The 27,330-nt window shown below is 46.2% G+C and overlaps 1 long non-coding RNA gene across 5 annotated transcripts; it reads left to right on the forward strand.

The window, feature by feature from the left end:
- Positions 1-523: 523 nt before the first annotated feature.
- Positions 524-26,961, forward strand: LOC125755491 (uncharacterized). 5 transcript variants are annotated; one of them, XR_007412211.1, is made up of 6 exons: positions 524-1,343; positions 10,274-10,441; positions 11,038-11,258; positions 14,834-14,941; positions 16,049-16,541; positions 26,847-26,961. It is a non-coding gene; the product is annotated as an uncharacterized LOC125755491 (long non-coding RNA). The 5 variants fall into 5 exon arrangements; XR_007412209.1 differs by lacking the exon at positions 524-1,343 and adding an exon at positions 1,405-1,953; XR_007412208.1 differs by lacking the exon at positions 524-1,343 and having other exon boundaries at positions 6,941-10,441.
- The last annotated feature ends 369 nt before the right edge of the window (positions 26,962-27,330 follow it).

Consider the following 27,330-nt stretch of genomic DNA (forward strand, 5'->3'; position numbering starts at 1 on the left):
ACCCTAACCCCTTGGTCTAAACCTAACCCTAAGGCCTAACCCTGAGGCCAAACACTGAGGCCTAATCCTGAGGCCTAATGCTGAGGCCTAACTCTAACACTAACCCTGAGGCCTAACCCTGAGGCTTACCTCTGAGGCCTAAACCTAAACCCTAACCCTTAGGCTTAACCTTAACACTGACCTCAGGCCTAACCCTCACCCTAACCCTAAAGCCTAACCCTAACCCTAACCCTGAAGCCTAATCTAACCTTCACCTAAATCCCTAACCCTAACCCTAACCCTGAAGCCTAACCCTAACCGTAACCGTGAGGCCTAACCCTAACCTTAAACAATTGGAAATTAGATGTGATATGCCATTGAGTTGGATGTATTGTGTTGGTCAGGAACCGTCACCAAGCACCTCGGGGTGACACAGGGATATTTATGCCACAGGTGATTATCGCTGGGAGCCATGGTAAAGGCTGTGACCCCCAGAGCCCAGAAAGAGGCACCTCTGTCTCATTCAAAATAGAACAGGACACAATTGGACGGTTTGACTACAGAAGATAACCATGTCTGATCTTAGAGCATTCCCACCCCATCATGGTGCCCCCATTGAAATGAGGCCGGAGGTCAAGTGAAAACTGTGGAACCCAGGCCACTTTCAACTGGTACTCCATGCCACATCTCACCTCTTCATGTCAATCCACCATCCTGAAAATTTGCGCCTCAGATACACAGGGCACCAGCTCACGTGCGTTGCAGATATCATTCATAGACCCCCGATGATGTCCCTAAGAAGAAGATTCTGATTCTTCTATCATTGTGCAAGTTGGGAACCTGTGGACTATATGAGACACGGTGGGTTAGATAGGTCACAGATCTGAGAGGCAAGCACAGAAAGAAAGTTCTGAATTCAGCTCCGTGTCCAGAAAAGTAGGACCTTCCTTGCATTTTCAGAGAGTTGTGGCTATGGCATTTTTGGCTGCGGATGTAAAGTTAACGAGATAACGTGGGGCAAGCAGTCATATGTCAAGAAGGGGCTCTGGATAGGTCTGACTGAAGGGAGGGGCCCAAGGGCTGGAATCTTGAAAAAGATTGACGTCACGAGACGTCACTTCCTTGGGGACAAGCGTGTAACAGATTTAGAACTCTGGTAACCAGGAAGCTGCGTTGAACAATGTCCCTCTTTCCAGCGCACTTAACTGGAGTCGGTCAGGAGAACAAGACCTTCTGTTGCTGTTGCCCTACTTTCAGTGGCTCTTGGCTTAGGAGAGTCCAGAAAGAGAGATGTTTATGCCGCTATGGACGTCAGTTCGGCCCTCTTTCCAAAGCTTCTGGTTATGTGTGGGAGTCTTCAACAGGTACCACAAGGCACCTTGTGGGAGGCTAATGGAGTGCAGACCACACTGTAATCTCAGCTGAGCGGGCTCGCACCTCTTTCACCCTCATTGGGTGTGTGTCCATTTGTGTATGTGTAAAAGGGTGTGTTAATGTGAGATTGTGCATGTGTGTGTGTGTGTGTGTGTGTGTGTGTAGAGGGGATAGAGGAGAGGAACATGCCCTTCCTGGGTATAAACCAGCTGCCACGGTTTGGAAGCCTGACACATCTTTGGTGTTCAGACTCCAGGTCATAGCAGGCAAGATGAGAAGATGAGTGCTGAGGGCCAAGCTCAACTACAAGTATGTTAAGTCATGAGCGCAAGAGTGTCTTTCAACTGGCTTCTCCTTGCCAGATGTCCCTCAGCTGCCCTTGTGATGTGAAGCCGAGAACACGATTTCTAAAGGGGATGTTCCCTTGTTGTGTTGTGGAAGGAGTACCTTAATATCTCTTGGCCCTGTACATATGGGGCACTGTATTTGCAGAGCTGCACCCAGGAGATCTTGGAGGAGATGTTCTGTGGCTTCAACTCTTCTAACTCCCTAGACAATGATAGGGTGCTCCAGGCAAACAAGGAGCAGTGCTGTTCTGAGGTGAGAATGGGAAGAGGGTTCTCCACAGAGAGATGGCCACCAACGAACATGGAGATAAACCTGGGGCCCTCCCGTAGTGTTTCCACACGAGTGCCACACAGGCCCAAACGCAAAGAGACCTGAGCATCCACCCCTAACCTCCGGCTGTGTCTGAGGTGATAAGACACTGTTCCCCTAGATTGGAAAGGTGCAGAATAGATTTCATGCTTTTGAGGAGTGCGAGTGGTTTGTTTTTTTTTCACTCAGAGCACTGAGTGTCTTTGCGTTTCACTACCATTTTCCTTATTTCACACACGTGCCCCAGGTGTCCTGTGTAGAATGCAGCACCACTGTCGTTGCACAATGTCTGCAGGCCTCACAAAAGATCACACTGAAGACGGTGATTTAAGACAAAAGGAAAAGTGGGATGAAGCCATTCTCTATGTTTATCTGTAAGGTGTCATGTGCCTGAATACATCAGATCATTATAGGTCCAACGGGTCATGAGCTATGTCCTTAGTGGTCCTCGTAGTACTCCATCAATGGGGCCGTCTGCCACAGTGATTCAGCCATTCAAGGCCCTTGGCACTTGACATGATGCCATTCTCTTGCCATGTCTCCTGTGCTGCAAGGAGAACCTTGTGTGTCCCCACAGGCTGTTTAAGTTGCTTGATCTGTCATACCTGGAAGCCCAGTTTGGGTGGGAGCCCTCTGAATCCTGACCCAAGTAGCTGGCTCTGTCTTTTTTTGTAGAGATCCGCACAGAAAATCTAGGATGAGGCTAACTACGACCCTGACCCTAACCCTGACACCTAACCCTTAGGCCTAACCATAACACAAACCCCAGGCCTAACCCTAACACTGACGCTAAACCCTAACCCTTACCCCAACCCCTAGGCCTACTCCCTAACCCTAAACCCTTGGCCTAACCCCTAACCCTAACCCTGAGACCTAACCCTAACCCCTAACCCTGAGGCCTAAACCTAACCCCTAACCCTGAGGCCTAACCCTAACTGCTAACACTGAGGCATAACCCTAACCCTAACCTTGAGGCCTGAAACCTAACCCTAATCCTAACCCCTTACCCTAACAGTAACCCTAACCCTAAGCCTAAACATAACCCTCACCCTAACCCTAACTCTGACTTTGACCCTAACCCTAACCTTAACTCTAACCCTAACACTGAGGCCTAACCCTAACCCTAACCCCAAACCCTGAGGCCTAACCCTAACACTAATCACTAACCCTGAGGCCTAACCCCAAAGCCTAACACTGAGGCCTAAACTTAAAACCTATCCCTGAGCCCTAACACTAACCCTAACCCTGAGGCCTGAACCCTATCCCTGAGGCCTAGCCCTAAGCCAACCCTGAGGCTTAAACCTAACCCTGAGGCCTAACCCTACCTTAACCCCAGACCCTGAGGCCTACCCTAACCCTAACCCCTAACCCTGAGTCTGAACACCTAGGCCTAACACTGAGGCCTAAACCTAAACCCTATCCCTGAGGCCTAACACTAACCCTAACCCTGAGGCCTAAACCTAACCGTGAGACCTAACCCTGAGGCCTTACCCTGAGGCCTAACCCTGACCCTGACACTAACACTAACCCCTAACCCTGAAGCCTAAGCCTAACCCTAACCTTAACCTTAACCCTATCGCTGACCCCGACCCTAACCCAGACCCTTATACTAAACCTAACCATGACCCTAACACTAACCTTGACCCTAACCCTGACCCTGACCCTAACCCTGACCCTGACCCTAACCCTAACCATGACCCTAACCCTAACCCTGACGCTACCCTGACCCTGACCCTTATCTCGACCCTGACCCAAACCCTGACCCTGACCCGGACCCTAACCCTTTGGCCTTACCGTGAGCCCTAACCCTGAGGCCTAACCCTAATCGCTAACCTGAGGCCTACCCTAACACCTAAACCTGAGGCCTAACACCTAGGCCTAACCTTGAGGGCTAAACCTAAATCCTAACTCTGAGGCCTAAACCTAACCATAACCCTGAAGCCTAAACCTCACCCTGAGGTCTAACCCTGAAGCCTAAACCTGAGGCCTAATCCTGAGGCCTAACCCTAACCCTAACACTGGTCCTAACCCTGACACTTACCCTGAGGCTTAACCCTGACCCTAACGCTAACCCAGACCCCTAACCCTGAGGCCTAACCCTAACCCTGATCCTGAGCCTAACCTTAACCGTGACCCTACACCTAACCCTGACCCTAACCCTGACCCTGACCCTTAACCTAACCCTGACCCTGACCCTAACCCTGACCCTAACCCTAACCCTACCCTAAACCTTACACTGACTCTGATCCTAACCCTAAACCTAATCCTAACCATTACCCTAAAACTGAGGCCTAACCCTGAGGCCTAACCCTAACCCATAACCCTGAGGCCTAACCTAACCCATAACCCTGAGGCCTAACCCTAACACTAACCCTAACCCCTAACCCTGAGGCCTAACGCCTAGGCCTCCCCTGAGGCCTAAACCTAAACCCTAACCCTGAGGCCTAACCCTGAGGTGTAACCCAAAACCTAAACCCTAACGGTTCGTCCTAATCCTAACACTGACCCCAGGCCTAACCCTAAACCTAACCCTAAACCCTAATCCTACCGTAACCCCCAGGCCTAACCCCTAACCCTAATCCATCGGGCTAACACCTCACCCTAACCATGAGGCCTAAACCTAACCCTAACACTGAGGCCTAACACCTAACCCTGAGGCTTTACCCTGACCCTAACCCATAACCTGAACCCTGTGGCCTAACCCTTAACCCAAACGCTGAGGCCTAACACATAACCCTAATACTGAGGCCTACCCTAACCCTAACCCTGAGAACTAACCCTGAGGCCTAATCCTGAGGCCTAACCCTCACCTTAACCCTGAGGCCTAACCCTAACCCTAACCCTAAACCCTAACCCTGACGCCTAACTCCTAGCCCTAACCCTGAGCCTTACCCTAACCCCTAAACCTGAGGCCTAAACCTAACCCTGAGGTTTCACCCTGAGGCCTACCCCTAGGCCTAACCATTAGCCCTAAACCTAAACCCTAACCCTGAGGCCTAACCGTTACATTAACTTTGGGTCTTAAACCTAACCCTGAGGCCTAAACCTGAGGACTTACCCTGAGGCCTAACCCTAAACCCTAACCCTGAGGCCTAACTCTTAGTCCTAACCCTAAGGCCTAAACCTAAACACTAACCCTGAGTCCTAAACCTGAGTCTTAACCCTGAGGCCTAACCCCCAACCCAAACCCTGAGGCTTAAGCATTAACCCTAATACTGAGGCCTAACCTAACCCTAACCCTGAGGACTAACCCTGAGTCCTAAGCCTGAGGCCTAACCCTCACCTTAACCCTGAGGCCTAACCCTAACCCTAATTCTAAACCCTAACCCTGACGCCTAACTCCTAGTCTTAACCCTGAGGCCGAAACATAAACCCTAACCCTGAAGCCTTACCCTAACCCCTAACCCTGAGGCCTAAACTTAACCCCGAGGCCTAACACCTCAGCCTAACCCTAAAGCTAACCCTGAGGCCTAATCCTAACCCTAACCCTAACCATGACCCTGAGCCTAAACCTAAACCTGACCCTCACCCAAACCCTAACCCTAACCCTAAACCTAACCCTGATCCTATCCCTAACCTTGACTCTGACCCTAAACCTAACCCTAACCCTAAACCGAACCCGAACCCTAAACCTGAGGCCTAACCCCGAGGCCTAAACCTAATCCCCAATCCTGAGGCCTAACCCTAACCCTAACTGTAATCCCAAACACTGAGGCCTAACCCTGAGGCCTAACCCTGAGGCCTAAACCTAAAACCTAACCCTGAATCCCAACCCTAACCCTAACTCTGAGGCCTAAATCTAACCCTAAGGCCTAAATCTAAGGGCTAACACTGAGGCCTAATCCTGAGGCCTAACCCTGAATCCTAACCCTGAGGTCTAAACCTAAACCCTAAACCTTAGGCTTAACCCTAACACTGAACGCAGGCCTAACCCTCACCCTTACCCTAAACCCTAACCCTAATCCTAACCCCTAGGCCTCACCCCTAACACTAAGCCCTCGGCCTTAACCCTAACCCTAACCCTGAGGCCTAACCCTGAGTCCTAACCCTGAGGCCTAAACCTGAGACCTAACCCTGAGGTCTAATTCTTAACGCAAACCATGAGGCCTAACCCCAAATCCTAACCCTGAGGCCTAACTCTCACCGCTAACACTGAGGCCTGACCCTAACCCTAAACCTGAAGCCTGAACCCTAAACGTAACCTAACCTTTTATGCTAACCTTAACCCCGAAGCCTAACTCAAACCCTTGCCCTAACACTAAACCTAACCCTGACCCTAACCCTAACCCTGACCATGACCCTAACCCTAACCCTGACCCTGACCCTACCCCTAATCCTGACCCTAACCCTCACCCTAACCCTGAACCTGACTCTAACTCTAACCCTGACCCTAACCCACCCTAAACCTAACCCTGACCCTAAACTGAAATCTGACCCTGACCCTAAACCTAACCCTAATAATAACCCTAACCCTGAGGCCTAACCCTAACCCTAATCCCAAACTCTGAGGCCTAACCCTAACCCTAACCCCTAACCCTGAGGCTTAAGCCCTAGGCTTAACAATGAGGCCTAAAAATAAAACCCTATCCCTGAGGCCTAACCCTAACCCTAAGGCCTAAACCTAACCCTGAAGTCTAACTCTGAGGCCTAACGCTAAGGCCTAACCCTAAACCTGAGGCCTAACCCCTAGGCCTAACACTGAGGCCTAAATCTAAACCCTATCCCTGAGGCCAAACCATACACCTAACCCTGACCCTGACCCTGGCCTTGACCCCGATCCTGACCCGAACACTAACCTTAACCCTAACCCTAACCCCTAACCCTGAGGCCTAACCCTGGGGCCTAACAATAACCCCTAAGCCCCAGACCTAACACTAACCCTAACACTAAACCCTAACCATGAGGCCTAACCCCACTCCTGACCCTGAGGCTTAAACCTAAACCCTAACCCTGAGGCCTAAAACTAACCATGAGACCCAACCCTGGGGCCTAAACCCTAGGCTTAACCCTGAGTCCTAAATCTAACCCTGAGGCCTAAAACTGAGGCCTAATGCTGAGGCTTAAACCTGAGGCCTAAACCTAACCCTAACCCTTAACCCTAATCCTAACTCTAACCCCTAGGCCTAACCCCTAACCCTAACCATGAGGACTAACCCTAACCCTTAACCCAGAGGGCTAAACCTAATCCCTAAACCTGAGGCAGAACACTAACCCTAACCCTGAGGCCTAACCCTAACCACTAACCCTGAGGCCTAACCCTAACCTTAACAATAACACTGACCCTGATCCTAAACCTGAACCTGAACCTGACCCTAACCCTAAAACTGACCCTAACCCTAAACTTGACCCTAACTCTGACCCTGAACCTAACCCTGGCCCTAACCCTAACCCTAACACTGCCATAACCCTAACCCTAACCCTGACCCTGAACCTAAATCTAACCCTAACCCTAACCCTAAACCTAACCCTAACCGTGAGACCTAACCCTGAGGCCTAACCTAAACCCCTAACCCTGAAGCCTAACCCTAACCCTAACCCCTAACATTGAGGCCAAAAAACTTGGCCTAACCCTGAGGCCTAAACCTAAACCCTAACCCTGAAGCCTAACCCTAACCATCACCCTGAGGCCTAAATCTAACCCTAAGGCCTATCCCTGAGGCCTATCCCTGAGGCCTAACCCTGAGGCCTTACCGTGAGGCTTAACACTAACCCTAAACCCTCGGCCTAACTCAGGCTTAACCCTGAGGCCTAACCCTGACCCTAACCCAGACCCTAACCGTAACTCTGAGGACTAACCCTAAGGCCTAACCCTAACTCTAACCCTGAGGCTTAACCCCTAACCCTGAGGCCTAACCCTATCCCTAACACTGAGTCCTAACCCATCACCCTGAGGCCTAACACTGACCCTAACCCGAAACCGTAACTCCGAGGCCTAAACATAAATCCTAACCCTGAGGCTGACTCTTACCCTAACCCTGAGTCCTAAACCTAACCCTGAGGCCTAAACCTAAGGCCTAATCCTGGGGCCTAGGCCTGAGGCCCCTCCCTAACCCAAAACCTAAGGCCTAACACTGAGGCCTAACCCTGAGGCCTAAACCTCAACCCTAACCCTTAGTCCTAATCCTAACACTAACCCCAGTGGTAACCCTAACCCTAACCCTAACCCTAAACCCTAAACATAACCATAACCCCTAGGACTAATCCATAACCCTAACCCCTCTGGTTAACCCCTAAACCTAACCATGTTGCCTAACCCTAAACCCTAACCCTGAGGCCTAAACCTAACCCCTAACCCTGAGGCCTAACCATAACCCTAACTGTGAGGCCACACCCTAACATTAACCTTAATACCTTACTTAATCCTAACCTTGACCCCAAGGTCTAAACCCAACCCTAACCCGTCGGCCTAACCCTAAACCCTAACCCTGAGGCATAACTCTTACCCAAACCCTGAGGCCTAACCCTAACCCTAACACTGAGTCTTAACCCCTAACCCTGAGGCCTTACACTGACCCTAACCCAAACCATAACCCTGAGGTCTAAACCTAAATATTAACCCGGAGGCCTAACTCTTACCCTAACCCTGAGTCTTAAACCATATCCTGAGACATAAACCTGAGACCTAACCCAAAGGTGTAACCATGGGGCCTAAACCTAACCCCTAACCCTGAGGCCTAAACATAACCCTAACCGTGAGGCCTAACCCTAACACTAACCTTAACACCTTACCTTAATCCGAACCCTGACCCAAGGCCTAACACCAACACTAACGCCTTGACCTAACCCTAAATCCTAACCCTGAGGCATAAACCTAACCCTAACCCTGAGCCATAACCCTAACCCTAACCCTAACCCCTTACCCTAACCCTAACCCTGGTGCATAACTCTAACCCTAACCCTGACCCTGACCCTAACCTTGACCCTGAGACTAACCCTAACCCTAACCCTAACCCTGACCCTAACTCTAAACCTAACCCTAAAATGAACCCCAACCCTGAGCCTAACCCTGAGGCCTAACCCCTAGGTCTAACCCTGAGGCCTAACCCTAAACCATAACCCTGAAGCCTAACCCTAACCCTGACCCTAGGCCTAAAACTAACCCTTAGGACTAACCCTGAAGCCTAACACTGAGGCCTAATCCTGAGGCCTAACCTTGAGGCATAACCCTAACCCTAACCCTGAGGCCTAACCCGAAGGCCTAAACCTAAACCCTAACCCTTAGGCTTAACCCTAAAACTGACCCCCAGCCTCACACTAATCCTAAACCTAAACCCTAACCCTAAACCTAACCCCTAGGTGTAACCCCTAACCCTAACCCCTCAGCCTAGCCCCTAACCCTAACCCTGAGGCCTAACCCTCATCCTTAAACCTGAGGCCTAACCCTCACCCTAAACTTGAGGCCTAACCCTAACCTTAAACATACATCAATTTGGAAATTAGATGTGACATGCCATTGAGTTGGATGTATTGTGTTGCTCAGGAACCAGTCATGAAGCACCTCAGGGTGACACAGGGATATTTATGCCACAGGTCATTATCGCTGGGAGCCATGGTGAAGGCTGTGACCCCCAGAGCCCAGAAAGAGGCACCTCTGTCTCATTCAAAATAGAACAGGAAAAATTGGATGGTTTGACTACAGAAGATCACCATGTCTGCATCTTAGAGCATTCCCACCCCATCATGGTGTCCCCATTGAAATGAGGCCGGAGGTCAAGTGAAAACAGTGGAACCCAGGCCACTTTAACTGGTACTCCATGTCACATCTCACCTCTTCATGTCAATCCACCATCCTGAAAATTTGCACCTCAGATACGCAGGGCACCAGCTCACGTGCATTGCAGATATCATTCATAGACCCCCGATGATGTCCCTAGGAAGAAGATTCTGATTCTTCTATCACTGTGCAAGTTGGGAACCTATGAACTATATGAGAGACACGGTGGGTTAGATAGGTCACAGATCTGGGAAGGCAAGCACAGAAAGAAAGGTCTGAATTCAGCTCCGTGTCCAGAAAAATAGGACCTTCTTTGCATTTTCAGAGAGTTGTGGCTATGATATTTTTGGCTGAGGATGTAAAGTTAACGAGATAACGTGGGGCAAGCAGTCATATGCCAAGAAGGGGCTCTGGATAGGTCTGACTGAAGGGAGGGGCCCACGGGCTGGAATCTTGAAAAAGTGACGTCACTTCCTTGGGGACAAGCGTGTTACGGATTTAGAACTCTGGTAACCAGGAAGCTGCATTGAACAATGTCCCTCTTTCCAGCACACTTAACTGGAGCCGGTCAGGAGAACAAGACCTTCTGTTGCTGTTGCCCTACTTTCAGTGGCTCTTGGCTTAGGAGAGTCCAGAAAGAGAGATGTTCATGCCGCTATGGACGTCAGTTCGGCCCTCTTTCCAAAGCTTCTGGTTATGTGCAGGAGACTTCAACAGGTACCACAAGGCACCTTGGGGGAGGCCAATGGAGAGCAGACCACACTGTAATCTCAGCTGAGGGGGCTCGCACCTGTTTAGCCCTCATTGAGTGTGTATCAGTTTGTGTATGTGTAAGAGGTGTGTGTGTTGGAGACTGTGTGTGTGTGTGTGTGTGTGTGTGTGTGTATAGAGGGGATAGAGGAGAGGAACATGCCCTTCCTGGGCAGAAACCAGCTGCCACGGTTTGGAAGCCTGACACATCTTTGGTGTTCAGACGCCAGGTCATAGCAGGCAAGATGAGAAGGTGAGTGCTGAGGGTCAAGCTCAACTTCAAGTATGTAAGTCATGAGCGCAGGAGTGTCTTTCATCTGGCTTCTCCTTGCCAGATGTCCCTCAGCTGCCCCTGTGATGTGAAGCAGAGAATACGATTTCTAAAGGGGATGTCCCCTTGTGTTGTGGAGAGAGTACCCTAATGTCTCTTGGCCTTGTACATACAGGGCACTGTATTTGCAGAGCTGCACCCTTGGAGGAGATGCCTTGCATCTTGGAGGAGATGTTCTGTGGCTTCAACTCTTCTTTTTTTTTTAATTTTTATTTATTTATGATAATCACAGAGAGAGAGAGAGAGAAAGGAAGAGACATAGGCAGAGGGAGAAGCAGGCTCCATGCACCGGGAGCCCGACATGGGATTCGATCCCAGGTCTCCAGGATCCCGCCCTGGGCCAAAGGCAGGCGCTAAACCGCTGCACCAGCCAGGGATCCCAGCTTCAACTCTTCTAACTCCCTAGACAATGATCAGGTGCACCAAGCAAACAAGGAGCACTGCTGATCTGAGGTGAGAATGGGAAGAGGGTTCTCCACAGAGGGATGGCCCCCACACAAACATGTAGAGAAACCTGGGGCCCTCGCGTAGTGTTTCCACACTAGTGCCCCACAGGCCCAAATGCAAAGAGACCTGAACCTCCACCCCTAACCTCCAGCTACATCTGAGGTGATAAGACACTGTTCTCTTAAGTTGGAAAGGTGCAGAATAGATTTCTTGCTCTTGAGGAGTGGGGGTGGTTTGTTTTTTTCACTCAGAGCAATGAGTGTCTTTGCGTTTCACTACCATTTTCCTTATTTCACCCACGCACCCCAGGTATCCTGTGTAGAACGCAGCTCAACTGTCGTTGCACAACGTCTGCAGGCCTCACAAAAGATCACACTAAAGTGGGTGATGTAAGACAAAAAGAAGGGTGGGATGAAGCCATTCTCTATGTTTATCTCTAAAGTGTCATGACCAGAACACATCAGATCATTGTAGGCCCAACGGGTCATGAGCTGTGTCCATAGAGGTCCTCGTAGTACTCCATCAATGGGGCCATCTGACACAGTGATTCAGCCATTGAAGCCCCTTGGCACTTGACATGATGGCATTCTCTTGCCATGTCTGCTGTGCTGCAAGGAGCACCTTGGGTGTCCCCACAGACTGTTTAAGTTTCTAGATCTGCCATATACTGGAAGTCCAGTTTGGGTGGAAGCCCTCTGATGCCTCCTGACCCAAGCAGCTGGTTCTGTCATTTTTGTAGAGATCCGCACAGGGAATGTAGGATAAGGCCTAAGCATGACATTTCCTAACCCTGATCCCTAACCCTGAGGCCTAATCCTGACCCTATCCCTGAGGCTAACCCTGAGGCCTAACCCTGACCCTAACCCTTACTCTAACCCTGACCCTAACACTGAGGCTTAACCCTTACCCTATCCCTGAGGCTTAACCCTGAGGATTATCCCTAACCCTAACCCTAACCCTGAGGCCTATCCCTGACCCTAACCCAGACCCTAACCCTAAATCTGAGGCCTAACTCTAAGGGCAAACCCTAACTCTAACCCTGAGTCCTAACCCTTCAACCTGAGGCCTAACCCTAACCCTAACACTGAGTCCTAACCCCTAACCCTGAGGCCTAACACTGACCCTAACCCATAACTGTAACCCTGTAGCCTAAACTTAAATCCTAATCCTGAGGCCTAAGTCTTACCCTAACCCTGAGTCCTAAACCTAATCCTGAGGCCTAAATCTGAGGCCGAACCCTAAGGCCTAACCCTGGGGCCTAAGCCAGAGGCCTAACCCTAAACCTAAGGCCTAACCCTGAAGCCTAACCCTGAGGCCTCAACCTAAACCCTAACCCTTAGTCCTAATGCTAACACGGACCCCAGTGCTAACCTTAACCCTAACCCTAAACCCTAATCATAACCATAACCCCTAGGACTAACCCCTAACACTAACGCCTCCGGCTAACCCCTAAACCTAAACATGAGGGCTAACCCTAAACCCTAACCCTGAGGCCTAACCCTGAGACCTAACCCCTAGGCCTAACCCCGAGGCCTAACCCCTAGGCCTAACCCCTAGGCCTAACCCTGAGGCCTAACCCTGTGGCCTAAGCCTATACCGTAACACTAAGGCCTAACTCTAACCCTGACCCTAGGCCAAAAACTAACCCTAAGGCCTAACCATGAGGACTAACACTAGGCCTAATCCTGAGGCCTAACCCTAACCTAACCCTGAGGCCTAACCCTGAGGCCTAAACCTGAACCCTAACCCTTAGGCTTAACCCTAACACTGACCCCAGGCCTAAACCTCACCCTAACCCTAAACACTAAACCTAGCCCTAATCCCTAGGTCTAACCCCTAACCCTAACCCCTCAGCCTAACCCCTAACTCTAACCCTGAGGCCTAACTCTCACCCCTAAACCTGAGGCCTAACCCTCACCCTAACCTGAGGCCTAACCCTAATCCAACTCCTTACCCTAACCCTAAACCTGAAACCTAACCCTAACTCTCACCCTAACCCCTAATCCTAAACCTAACCCTGAAGCTTAACGCAACCCTAACCCTGAGGCCTAACCCTAACCTTAAACATAGATCAATTTGGAAATTAGATATGACATGCCATTGAGTTGGATGTATTGTGTTGGTCAGGAACCAGTCATGAAGCACCTCGGAGTGACACAGGGATATTTATGCCACAGGTCATTATCGCTGGGAGCCATGGTGAAGGCTGTGACCCCCAGAGCCCAGAAAGAGGCACCTCTGTCTCATTCAAAATAGAACAGGAAAAATTGGATGGTTTGACTACAGAAGATCACCATGTCTGCATCTTAGAGCATTCCCACCCCATCATGGTGCCCCCATTGAAATGAGGCCGGAGGTCAAGTGAAAACAGTGGAACCCAGGCCACTTTCACTGGTACTCCATGCCACATCTCACCTATTCATGTCAATCCACCATCCTGAAAATTTGCGCCTCAGATACACAGGGCACCAGCTCACGTGCATTGCAGATATCATTCATAGACCCCCAATGATGTCCCTAGGAAGATGATTCTGACTATCCGATCACTGTGCAGGTTGGGATCCTGTCGATATGAGAGACACGGTGGGTTAGATAGGTCACAGATCTGGAAAGGCAAGCACAGAAAATGAGGTCTGAATTCAGCTCCGTGTCCAGAAAAGTAGGACCTTCCTTGCATTTTCAGAGAGTTCTAGCTATGGCATTTTTGGCTGCGGATGTAAAGTTTACAAGATAACGAGGGGCAAGCAGTCATCTGCCAAGAAGGGGCTCTGGATAGGTCTGACTGAAGGGAGGGGCCCACGGGCTGGAATCTTGAAAATGTGACATCACTTCCTTGGGGACAAGCGTGTAACAGATTTAGAACTCTGGTAACCAGGAAGCTGCATTGAACAATGTCCCTCTTTCCAGCTCACTTAACTAGAGAAAAATTTGTTCTGTTGCTGTTGCCCTACTTTCAGTGGCTCTTGGCTTAGGAGAGTCCAGAAAGAGAGATGTTCATGCCACTATGGACGTCAGTTCGGCCCTCTTTCAAAAGCTTCTGGTTATGTGCGGGAGACTTCAACAGGTACCACAAGGCACCTTGGGGGAGGCCAATGGAGAGCAGGCCACACTGTAATCTCAGCTGAGGGGGCTCGCACCTCTTTAACCCTCATTGAGTGTGTTTCCGTTTTCATGCATGTAAGACGGTGTGTTGTTTGAGACTGTGTGTGTATGTGTGTGTGTGTATGTGTGTGTGTGTGTTTGTGTGTGTGAGGAGGGGACAGAGGAGAGGAACATGCCCTTCCTGGGCAGAAACCAGGTGTCACGGTTTGTAAGCCTGACACATCTTTGGTGTTCAGACACCAGGTCATAGTAGGCAAGATGAGAAGGTGAGTGCTGAGGGCTAAGCTCAACTTCAAGTATGTAAGCCATGAGCACAAGAGTGTCTTTCATCTGGGTTCTCATTTCCAGATGTCCCTTCAGATGCCCCTGTGATGTGAAGCAGAGAACACGATTTCTAAAGGGGATGTCCCCTTGTTGTGATGTGGAGGGAGTACCCTAATGTCTCTTGGCCCTGTACATACGGGGCACTGTATTTGCAGAGCTGCACCCAGGAGATCTTGGAGGAGATGTTCTGTGGCTTCAACTCTTCTAACTCCCTAGACAATGATCAGGTGTACCAGGCAAACAAGGCACAGTGCTGTTCTGAGGTGAGAATGGGAAGAGGGTTCTCCACAGCAAGATGGCCACCACACCAACATGGAGATAAACCTGGGGCCCTCCCGTAGTGTTTCCACACGAGTGTCGCACAGGCCCAATGCAAAGAGACCTGAACCTCCACTGCTAACCTCCGGCTACATCTGAGGTGATAAGGCACTGTTCCCCTAGGTTGGAATGGTGCAGAATAGATTTCATGCTTTTGAGGAGTGGGGGTGGTTTGTTTTTCACTCAGAGCACTGAGTGTCTTTGCGTTTCACTACCATTTTCCTTATTTCACCCACGCGCCCCAGGTATCCTGTGTAGAACGCAGCTCCACTGTCGTTGCACAACGTCTGCAGGCCTCACAAAAAATCACACTAAAGTGGGTGTTTTCAGACAAAAAAAAGGGTGGGATGAAGCCATTTCATATATTTATCCCTAAGGTGTCATGTGCCAGAACACATCAGATAATTACAGGCCCAACGGGTCATGAACTGTGTCCGTAGAGGTACTCGTAGTACTCCATCAATGGGGCCGTCTGCCACAGTGATTCAGCCATTGAAGGCCCTTGGCACTTGACATGATGGCATTCTCTTGCCATGTCTGCCGTGCTGCAAGGAGCACCGTGGGTGTCCCCACAGACTGTTTAAGTTGCTAGATCTGCCATATCCTGGATGTCCAGTTTGGGTGGATGCCCTCTGATGCCGCCTGACCCAAGTGGCTGGCTCTGTCTTTTTTGTGGAGATCCACACAGGAAATCTTGGATGAGTTGCTCCAAGGGTTCAATTACTCCATCTACCCCCGAGAAGCACAGGTGCATCAGGCCACCGACTACAAGAATGGCCAGTCTGGGCTGAGAACAAGTCCCATTCATGGTGAAAGTCAGGACCCAGAGATGATCAGGGTAAGCCAAGCACCCAGACTAGAAAAAACTGGCTCCCCTGGGGCCTGCCGAAAGAGGTGTTCTCCCCTGCTCCTTCCTCCCTATGTCAGGTACAGATTAAGGTACATCAGCTTAGGGGAAATGCCATGCAGCCCATGCTGTGGTCTCTTTTCAGGCCCCATTTATGGGATGTTGAGCAAAATTGAGGTGCTAACCCTCTGTGTTCTATCTGCAGTTGGATGTTTATGGATGACTCCATGGAATACTCGTCTTCATAAAAGCTCTGAGTTGAGAGAATGCGAGTGTTGCTCAGCTATTCATGTGTGTGGAAGTTTCCATTGCTCTACCCTGCGTCCCAACCAACCAATGGTACTTTGAAGCCTAAAACCTTTTTCTCTGTGGGTCCTGAAATTCTTTTTCCTGTACAACTTCCTGAGGGGATGGGTGTCTCTGGGCTGAGCGCCAGACTCTGATCTTCCCAGTGGCTTGTGGCTTGGAAGCTGACTACAGTGCCCCTCCTTGTGCCTCTGGTGTGGAAAGGAATCATCCACCCTGACCACAGATGAGGCCTGGAGCATGAGGACTCACCGCAAAGGCAGAATGGATACTTTTGTACAGTCCCTGCTGCGATCCTTCCAGAAGAGGAGCCTCTCAGAAAACGCAGTCGTTTTCCCTGTCTACCAGGTGTTCAGCGAAGCCCAAAGGGTCCTGGGCCAGCAGCTCCACAGGTGAGTGACCACCCCATACATAGCACAGGGCCTGAGGCTTGCCTCTACTACTGGCATGTTTTGGGAATGTCACTGCTCCTCTCTGAGCTTCCTTTTCCTCCTCTGAGAAGGGCTGTGGAAGAGGATGAACCTCATGGAGCTACTGTGGGCAATCACAGCAGAAAACATGGCCTAGAATTCTCTGCTGCCTAACCTTGTCGATAGGGCTGCTGGGCATCTTCCTGTGGAGCAGCTGTCTCTCGCCAGCGAAGAAGCTCTCCACATCAAGCCTCATGGGCCTGTGGCACCCTGGGTGCACAGAAGCACGTGGAAAGCAGGCCGTTTTCCTGTTTGCAAAAGACTTCTGGGATTCCATCTAACTGGCCCTGTTCCTTGTCCTTCATGTGCCCAGATCAGAGGTCACTGGAGGAAGGCAGAGCAGCTCAAGTTCCACTCAGTAGATGGAAAGTTCTGGTTGGGATTCCTTTCTCCAAGAATAGAGATAAAGCGCCTAGGATTGCAGACACATTTCTAAGCACTAAGATCATTGGAAGAATACAGTAGATACACTGTCTCAGTCTCAATTCTAATCAGAGTGTTAGACAGTCAATCTACCTGTCCTAGGCACGCCATGTCCACAGTTGGTTAGATGTGACATGTTCATGGCCGCCGCATGGGATGAATGGATCCACCCACATTTCGACCACTCGGATGAACGATAAGATCAAGGTAGGGCACTGGGTGGCTCAGTCAGTGAGGCCCCTACTTTCAGGTCAGGCCATGTTCCCAGGGGCCTTGCTTTGAGACCTCCACTGGTCTCCCTGCTCTGTGGGGAGCCTGCTTCGCCCTCTCCCTCTGCAGCTCACCCTGCTTATTCCTTTTTTTAATTTTAATTTTAATTTTTTTCACATTACACATACATTATTTATTTTGTTTTTTCTTCTTCTTCTTTTTTTAATAATAAATTTGTTATTGATGTTCAATTTGCCAACATACATTATAACACCCCATGCTCATCCCGTCAACTGCTCTCCTCAGTGCCTGTCACACATTCACCCCCACCCCCCGCCCTCCTTCCCTTCCACCACCCCTAGTTCGTTTCCCAGAGATAGGAGTCTTTTTTTTTTTCAGAGTTAAGAGTCTTCATGTTCTGTCTCACTTTCTGATATTTCCCACACATTTCTTCTCCCTTCCCTTGTATTATCTTTCACTATTATTTATATTCCACAAATGAATGAGAACATATAATGTTTGTCCTTCTCCGACTGACTTACTTCACTCAGCATAATACCCTCCAGTTCCATCGACGTTGAAGCAAATGGTGGGTATTTGTCGTTTCTAATGACTGAGTAATATTCCATTGTATACATAAGCCACATCTTCTTTATCCATTCATCTTTCGATGGACACCGAGGCTCCTTCCACAGTGTGGCTATTGTGGACATGGCTGCTATAAAATCGGGGTGCAGGTGTCCCGGTGTTTCATTGCATCTGCATCTTTGGGGTAAATCCCCAACAGTGAAATTGCTAGGTCGTAGGGCACGTCTATTTTTAACTCTTTGAGGAACCTCCACACAGTTTTCCAGAGTGGCTGCACCAGTTCACATTCCTACCAACAGTGTAAGAGGGTTCCCTTTTCTCCACATCCTCTCCAATATTTGTTGTTTCCTGCCTTGTTACTTTTCCCCAACCTCACTGGTGTGAGGTGGTATCTCATTGTGATTTTGATTTGTTTTTCCTTGATGGCAAGTGATGCAGAGCTTTTTCTCATGTGCATGTTGCCCATGTCTATGTCTTCCTCTGTGAGATTTCTGTTCATGTCTTTTGCCCATTTCATGATTGGATGGTTTGTTTCTTTGGAGTTGAGTTTAAGAAGTTCTTTATAGATCTTGGAAACTAGCCCCTTATCTGATACATCATTTGCAAATATCTTCTCCCATTCTGTAAGTTGTCTTTGAATTTTGTTGACTGTATCCTTTGCTGTGCAAAAGCTTCTTATCTTGATGAAGTCCCAATAGTAAATTTTTGCTTTTGTTTCTTTTGCCTTCGTGGATGTATCTTGCAAGAAGTTACTGTGGCTGAGTTCAAAAAGGGTGTTGCCTGTGTCCTCTAGGATTTTGATGGAATCCTGTCTCACATTTAGATCTTTCATCCATTTTGAGTTCATCTTTGTGTCTGGTGCAAGACAGTGGACTAGTTTCATTCTTCTGCATGTGGATGTCCAATTTTCCCAGCACCATATGTTGAAGAGGCTGTCTTTCTTCCAATGGATAGTCTTTCCTCTTTTATCGAATATTCGTTGACCATAAAGTTCAGGGTCCACTTCTGGGTTCTCTATTCTGTTCCATTGATCTATGGGTCTGTTTTTGTGCCAGTACCACACTGTCTTGATGACCACAGCTTTGTAGTACATCCTGAAATCTGGCATTGTGATGCCCCCAGACATGGTTTTCTTTTTTAAAATTCCCCTGGCTATTCGGGGTCTTTTCTGATTCCACACAAATCTTAAATTAATTTGTTCCAACTCTCTGAAGAAAGTCCATGGTATTTTGATAGGGATTGCTTTAAACGTATAAATTTCCCTGGTAACATTGACATTTTCACAATGTTAATTCTGCCAATCCATGAGCATGGAATATTTTTCCATCTCTTTGTGTCTTCCATAATTTCTTTCAGAAGTGTTCTATGGTTTTTAGGGTATAGATCGTTTACCTCTTTAGTTAGGTTTATTCCTAGGTATCTTATGCTTTTGGGTGCAATTGTAAATGGGATTGACTCCTTAATTTCTCTTTCTTCAGTCTCATTGTTAGTGTATAGAAATGCCACTGATATCTGGGCATTGATTTTGTATCCTGCCACGCTACCAAATTGCTGTATGAGTTCCAGGAATCTTGGGGTGTAGACTTTTGGCGTTTCTAGTAGAGTATCGTGTCTTCGGCAAAGAGGGAGAGTTTGACTTGTTCTTTGCCAATTTGAATGCCTTTAATGTCTTTTTGTTGTCTGATTGCTGAGGCTAGGACTTTCAGTACTATGTTGAATAGCAGTGGTGAGAGTGGACATCCCTGTCTTGTTCCTGATCTTAGGGGAAAGGCTCCCAGTGCTTCCCCATTGAGAATGATATTTGCTCTGGGCTTCTTGTAGATGGCTTTTAAGATGTTGAGGAATGTTCCTTCTATCCCTACACTCTGAAGAGTTTTGATCAGGAATGGATGCTGTTCTCTGCATGTAATGAGAGGATCCTATGTTTCTTGGTTTTTCTCTTGCTGATATGATGAATCACATTGATTGTTTTACGAGTGTTCAACCAGCCTTGTGTCCCGGGGATAAATCCTACTTGGTCATGATGAATAATTTTCTTAATGTACTGTTGGATCCTATTGGCTAGTATCTTGTTGAGAATTTTTGCATCCATGTTCATCAGGGATATTGGTCTGTAATTCTTTTTGGTGGGGTCTGTGTCTGGTTTTGGAATTAAGGTGATGCTGGCCTCATAGAACGAATTTGGAAGTACTCCATCTCTTTCTATCTTTCCAAACAGCTTTAGTAGAATAGGCATGGTTTCTTCTTTAAACTTTTGATAGAATTCCCCTGGGAAGCCATCTGGTCCTAGACTCCTGTGTCTTGGGAGGTTTTTGATGACTGCTTCAATTTCCTCCATGGTTATTGGCCTGTTCAGGTTTTCTATTTCTTCCTGTTCCAGTTTGGTAGTTTGTGGCTTTCCAGGAATGCGCCCATTTCTTTTAGATTGCCTAATTTTGGCGAATAGCTGTTCATAATATGTTTTCAAAATCGTTTGTATTTCCTTGGTGTTGTTAGTGATCTCTCCTTTCTCATTCATGATTTTATTAATTTGAGTCTTCTCTCTCTTCTTGTTAATAAGGCTGGCTAATGGTTTATCTGTCTTATTGATTCTATCAAAGAACCAACTCCTGGTTTTGTTGATCTGTTTCTTTTTTTATTTTTTCAATTTTTATTTATTTATGATAGTCACAGAGAGAGAGAGAGAGGCAGAGACACAGGCAGAGGGAGAAGCAGGCTCCATGCACTGGGAGCCCGATGTGGGATTCGATCCCGGGTCTCCAGGATCGCACCCTGGGCCAAAGGCAGGCGCCAAACCTCTGCGCCACCCAGGGATCCCTGTTGATCTGTTTCACAGTTCTTCTGGTCTCGATTTCATTGAATTCTGCTTGAATCTTTATTTATTCTCTTCTTCTGCTGGGTGTAGGATCTATTTGCTGTTTTTTTCTCTCGCACCTTTCGGTGTAAGGTTAGCTTTTGTATTTGAGTTCTTTCCAGGTTTTGAATGGATGCTTGTATTGCGATGTATTTCTCCCTTAGGACTGCTTTTGCTGCATCCCAAAGATTTTGAACGGTTGTTTCTTCATTCTCATTAGTTTCCATGAATCTTTTTAATTCTTCCTTAATTTCGTGGTTGACCCTTTCATCTTTTACAGGATGGTCCTTAACCTCCACGTGTTTGAAGTCCTTCCAAACTCCTTGTTGTGATTTAGTTCTAATTTCAAGGTTTATGGTCTGAGAATATGCAGGGGATGATCCCAATCTTTTGGTATCAGTTCAGACCCGATTTCTGTCCCAGCATGTGGTCTATTCTGGAGAAAGTTCCAGGTGCACTTGAGAAAAATGTGTATTCAGTTGAGTTTGGAAGTAAAGTTCTGTAGAAATCTGTGAAATCCATCTGGTCCCATATATCATTTATAGCTCTCGTTTCTTTGGAGATGTTGTGCTTAGAAGACCTATCGAGTATAGGAAGAGCTAGATTGAAGTCACTAAGGATAAGTGTATTATTGTCTAAGTATTTCTTCACTTTGGTTATTAATTGATTGATATATTTGGCAGCTCCCACATTCGGGGCATATATATATTGCGGATTGTTAAGTCCTCTTGTTGGATAGATCCTTTAAGTATGATATATTGGGCCTCTTCAAGTCTCAGTATAGTCTTCGGGGTAAATTTTAGTTGATCTGATATAAGGATGGCTACCCCTGCTTTCTTTTGAGGATCAATTTGAATATTTCAATTTTAATGGTAAATGGTTCTCCAACATTTTATTTTCAGACTGTAGGTGTTCTTCTGTCTAAAATGTGTCTCTTGTAGACAGCAAATAGATGAGTCCTGCTTTTTTATCCAGTCTGACACCCTGCGCCTTTTGATGGGGTCATTAAGCCCGTTCACGTTCAGAGTTACTATTGAAAGATATGAGTTTAGGGATCCCTGGGTGGCGCAGCGGTTTAGCGCCTGCCTTTGGCCCGGGGCGCGATCCTGGAGACCCGGGATCGAATCCCACGTCGGGCTCCCGGTGCATGGAGCCTGCTTCTCCCTCTGCCTGTGTCTCTGCCTCTCTCTCTCTCTCTCTCTCTCTCTCTCTGTGTGTGACTATCATAAATAAATAAAGAAAAAAATATTAAAAAAAAGAAATATATGAGTTTAGTGTCATCATGATATCTATTCAGTCCTTGTTTTTGTGGATTGTTCCACTGGACTTCTTCTTAAAGGGGAATTTTAAGATTTTAAAATTTAAAATTTCTTGCAGAGCTGGTTTGGAGTTCACGTATTCTTTCAGCTCTTGCCTGTCTTGGAAGCTCTTTATCTCTCCTTCCATTCTGAATGAGAGCCTTGCTGGATAAAGTATTCTTGGTTGCATGTTCTTCTCATTTAGGACCCTGAATATATCCCGCCAGCCCTTTCTGGCCTGCCAGGTCGCTGTGGACAGGTCTGCTGTTACCCTAATACTCCTCCCCATAAAATTCAGGGATTTCTTGTCTCTTGCTGCTTTAAGGATCTTCTCTTTATATTTGGAATTTGCAAGCTTAATTATTAGATGTCGAGGTGTTGAATAGTTTTTATTGATTTTATGGGGGGATCTCTCTATTTCCTGGATCTGCATGCCTGTTTTCCTTCCCAGATTAGGAACGTTTTCAGCTATGATTTGTTCAAATACATATTCTGGCCCTCTGGCCCTTTCGTCGCCCTCGGGAACACCAGTTAAACATAGGTTTTTCTTCCTCAGGCTGTCGTTTATTTCCCTTAATCTAACCTCATGGTCTTTTAATTGTCTCTTTTTTCCTCCGTTTCCCTCTTTGCCATCAACTTGCCTTCTATGTCACTCACTCTTTCTTCCTCCTCATTAACCGTCGTCGTTAGGACTTCTGGTTTGGATTGCATCTCATTCAATTGATTTTTAATTTCTGCCTGATTGTATTTAAATTCTGCAGTCATGAAGTCTCTTGAGTCCTTTATGCTTTTTTCTAGAGCCACCAGTAGCTGTATAATAGTGCTTCTGAATTGGCTTTCTGACATTGAATTCTAATCCAGATTTTGTAACTCTGTGGGAGAGAGGACTGTTTCTGATTCTTTCTTTTGAGGTGAGGTTTTCCTTCTAGTCATTTCTCTCACTGTGTAGTGGCCAAAAACAAGTTGTATTGGGAAAAGGAGAAAAAGAGAAGAGAGATAGAAGGAAAGAAAAGAGAAAAAGAAAAAGGAAAAAAGGAAGAAAGAAAGAAAAAAGAGAAGAAAAAGAGACAGAAAAAGAAAGAACGGAAAAAAACGGTGGGGGAAGCAAACAGAAATCAACAAGCAAAAAAGCAAAAAAAAAAAAAAGAAAAAGAAAAAAGAAAAAGAAAGAAAAGAAAACACTGGGGAGTATCTTCTGATTCTGTATACTTTAATTCCCTTGACTTTCCCTGGAACTTGTCCGTCTAATGGTCTTTTGGGGGAGGGGCCTGTTTTGCTGATTTTCAGGTGTTAGCACTTGGGGGAGCTTCTCTGCCCCCTGCCTGGTGCAACGGTCAGTGGGGGTTGTTTACCCCTTGAGGCCCCAGGAGGAGCAACCACCGTGGCGGCAGCCAGCTCTGGAGCCCTGGATTCAGCTCCTGCAGTAACTCAGGAGCTCTCAGTCTGCAGGGCCTGGATGCTCTGGGGGCGGGGCCCCTGATCTACTCAGCTCCGGGCAGGAGCGTCCTTGCTGTCCTGGGCCCTCCCAGCCTCTGCCTGTCTCCGGGGGAGGCCGGATCCTGGGCTGTGTCCCCGGCGCCCAGTGCTCCGGGGCCAGCGCTGTCGGATTCGCCCTCCCGGCTGCGCAGACGCCTCTCCGCCAAGCCGCTGCCCGACACCCTCCGAGTTGCTCCTGGAGCCGCGCATCCCCCTCCGCACAGAGCCTCCTCGTCTGCCGGAGCCGCCTCCGAGCTGCGCCCGGGACACGCAGCCCCCTCTCCCCGGATCCGCCATCCGAGCCCCTCCGAGCTACTCCCGGGTCAATGTGTGCGTACGCTGCAGCCCTTTAGGGAACTTGGCACACTCTCCGTGTTGTGCAGTTGCTCTGTTAGAACTCTACTTTCCTAAATTGTACTATCATAAGAATCTGGAAAGTATGCAGAAATGATCAAACAAAAATTTTTACTTCAATGTCTGTGTCTGTTGTCCCTCTCCACCTCTCTCTTAATCTTTCTCCATTGACACCCAAACTAATACATTGAAGATCTTCCATTTTGTGTAAACATGTCATATATAGGATCTGAGTTTGTATTTTTAATGGATTTTTTAAAATCTGGAAATATTCGGGATCCCTGGGTGGCGTAGCTGTTTGGCGCCTGCCTTTGGCCCATGGCGCGATCCTGGAGACCCGAGATCGAATCCCACATCGGGCTTCCGGTGCATGGAGCCTGCTTCTCCCTCTGCCTATGTCTCTGCCTCTCTCTCTTTCTCTCTCTGTGACTATCATAAATAAATAAAAATAAAAAAAAATTAAAAAAAATTAAAAAATCTGGAAAAATTCAAACCACTCAGTCGTAGAACAATTTGAAAATCTCTTTTAATTTTTAATAGGTAATATTTGGACCTCTTCTGATACTATGTGCATAAGAATGAGATTCCAGTTTTTTAAAATTCCCTTATTTACTACTTAAATATTTTAGTATGCTGAATTAATATGCATTAGTAGTATGGATTAATATGCATCAGTAGTCTATGATTATAAATATGAGTGTCTTGTTTTATTCAACTGTAACGATTAAAGCATAATCAAATTTCCTTTACTATTAATCAGTATTTAAGTTAATCAGTTTTGAAATCAGAAACTGAATTGTTTATATGGTAGCAATAAAGATATTTAAGTTTGCAGTGAGAACAAAGACACAGCCTTTGTTTTAGGGTGTAAAACAATGTGATATGTAACATGTAACTTTTAAAAAGATATTTATAAGCACTGTTTTATGACTAATTTTTTCACTAGAGATTGGAGGTAACATACACTGTACATACACTGTACATACCTCACTCTGTTTCCTTTCTAAGCACTGTTCACATTCAAGCAAAGGAAGGGGAGAGTTCATTCCATGGCTTTAAGTTAAGCATCTAATATATCCTTCCTAAATAAAATCTCCTATGTATTATTCCACAAGGATTTACAGTTTAATGCAAACTTTTATTTGAAGTTTTGAAAAACAGAATGAATGAGAAGAATTTTACTTCATCTGAGAAATATTGCATAGTAGAAGATGGAAGGATAGCAGACTAGTTGGGCTTAATAATTAACACCCTCAGTTTACCAGATGGGTAGCCACATCATGGTCATAGGAATTAGAATCAATACTTACAGATTTTTAGGTGAAATTCTATAGAACAAAGAAGTTGAGCTTTGCTAGTCTTAACATACCACTTTATTCAAATCCATTTGAACATACGATTATGATTATGTATTTGCTACTAGTTTTGGAGGAAATATATCAGTTTTTAAGATTGAACGAGGAGATACATGGAGTAAGATTATTGAGTTATGAAAGAGATTTAGAGAATTTATTGATTTCTTACCATCCTGAAATGTTTCAGAACACAGCTGTAACTCATCACTTGATTGTTAGATGAAGTGCAGTAGCTACTCAAGTGATGTGTAATGTAAGACCCTATGCCTGAGCCTCATGATTCTAACCATACTAATATATACTAGAAAAAGAATCAAGAATGTAACACAAATTTGACTAAATTCATACAATATCAGTTTTTAAAATTTAGTAGCTTTTCATTGTTAGAAACACTCATCCTGTAATTCCTTTAATGGCTGATGTTTTTTAAGGCATTAAACTGTTGTTGCTACTATCTTTAATGAATTGCAAGTCATTTTATCTGTAAATTGCCCTTTTGTCTTATATTTCCCTGAATTACTGGACTTAACTGCTCTAGCGAGTTTTCAAATTTCAGTTTTCTAAGGAAGTTTCTATTTTTCTTTCTACTCCTAGTTTTTCTTTTATATCTACTTCACCTGTTTCTTTTAATAATACAGATTGGTTGGTCTACCTTTCCTTATGAACACAAAAGAATGCAAAATAAATATGTATATCTGGTTATAATAAAAATTAACCAATTAAATATAATCTTGTATGGGAAAGGAATTTAAAAATCCTTTTTTAAGGTATGCATTGTACTTTTGTAGTTAGTATATCACAGCATGTAATTCTATGCAATTCCAAGTAATAAACTCCTTCCTTGATAATTAAATATGATAAAGATTAAGATAGGGATCCCTGGGTGGCGCAGCGGTTTGGCGCCTGCCTTTGGCCCAGGGCGCGATCCTGGAGATCCAGGATCGAATCCCACGTCGGGCTCCCAGTGCGTGGAGCCTGCTTCTCTCTCTGCCTGTGTCTCTGCCTCTCTCTCTCTCTCTCTGTGACTATCATAAATAAATAAAGAAAAAATATTAAAAAAAAAAGATTAAGATAGCTTGAATAAATCATTACATACAGTAATTAAGTTTACAAAGACTGATAGTCTTATGAAATCTGTATAAACAATTCACAGTTTCATTATCATATGATTTGGTTTATTGGCTACATACCTTGACTTAGGTTACAAACCAGAAAATCCCATGGTTATGTTTCTACATAACATAGTTTTACCACATTATAGGCAGAGTTAAACTTTGTTAGATTCCACAGTAAAATTGATTTTTCTTTATTCTTTTGATGTGAAATTCTGCTTCTTCTGTTTCTTTCCAAAGTGTAAGCAGCAAACTCATAGTTTTCATTGATCATAACTTGTTTCCAGAAGGACCAGAAAAGCTGTTGTAACTAAATGACTTGACAGAGAAACCTTTACTACAAAGCTGTAGAGTATTTTATTTGCATTTGTACCTGAACTAACAAAGAAAAGTCTTAAAGCATTAATATGTACATATTTTATATGTTTTTCCTCAAGTGGTATATCTCAAAATATAGACGTAGTGTCAATGACTCTTTAAGTATTTGTAAATGTTAGTGAACCTCTTTTTCTTTAGAAAAATTAGCCCAGCTAATTTGACAAATATGTTTATTTCAGGAAAAGAAGAGAAAGATACTGGAACGCTTTGGACTCCTTTGATATTCTACATTAACATTTCCTCTCCAAGTTTTATATATTAAGTAAAAATAATTGCCAAATTAAAATATTTCAGTGCTCTTTCTTATCACCAATACATTCATATCTTCACTGACATTGAATACGTAATTGTCTCATAATATCACTGTTATATCTTATAATATTTAAAAGTATTTATCCAAGTGTATTAAATTACTAGAATGGAGTTATTTTACTCGAGATATTTTTAAGAAGGATTCCATTTATTTATTCATGAGAGATAGAGACAAAGACACAGGCAGAGGGAGAAGCAGGCTCCCTGCAGGGACCCCGATGCAGGACTCAATCCCGGGACTCTGGGGTCATGCCCTGAACCAAAGAGAGACGCCCAACCACTGAGCCACCCGGGCACCCCTACTCGAGATATTTTAAGTTGATTGTAGTATATTATGCTTTAAGAACAAAC

Source organism: Canis lupus, chromosome 7 (assembly GCF_003254725.2).
Source record: "Canis lupus dingo isolate Sandy chromosome 7, ASM325472v2, whole genome shotgun sequence".
NCBI classification, from domain to species: domain Eukaryota; kingdom Metazoa; phylum Chordata; class Mammalia; order Carnivora; family Canidae; genus Canis; species Canis lupus.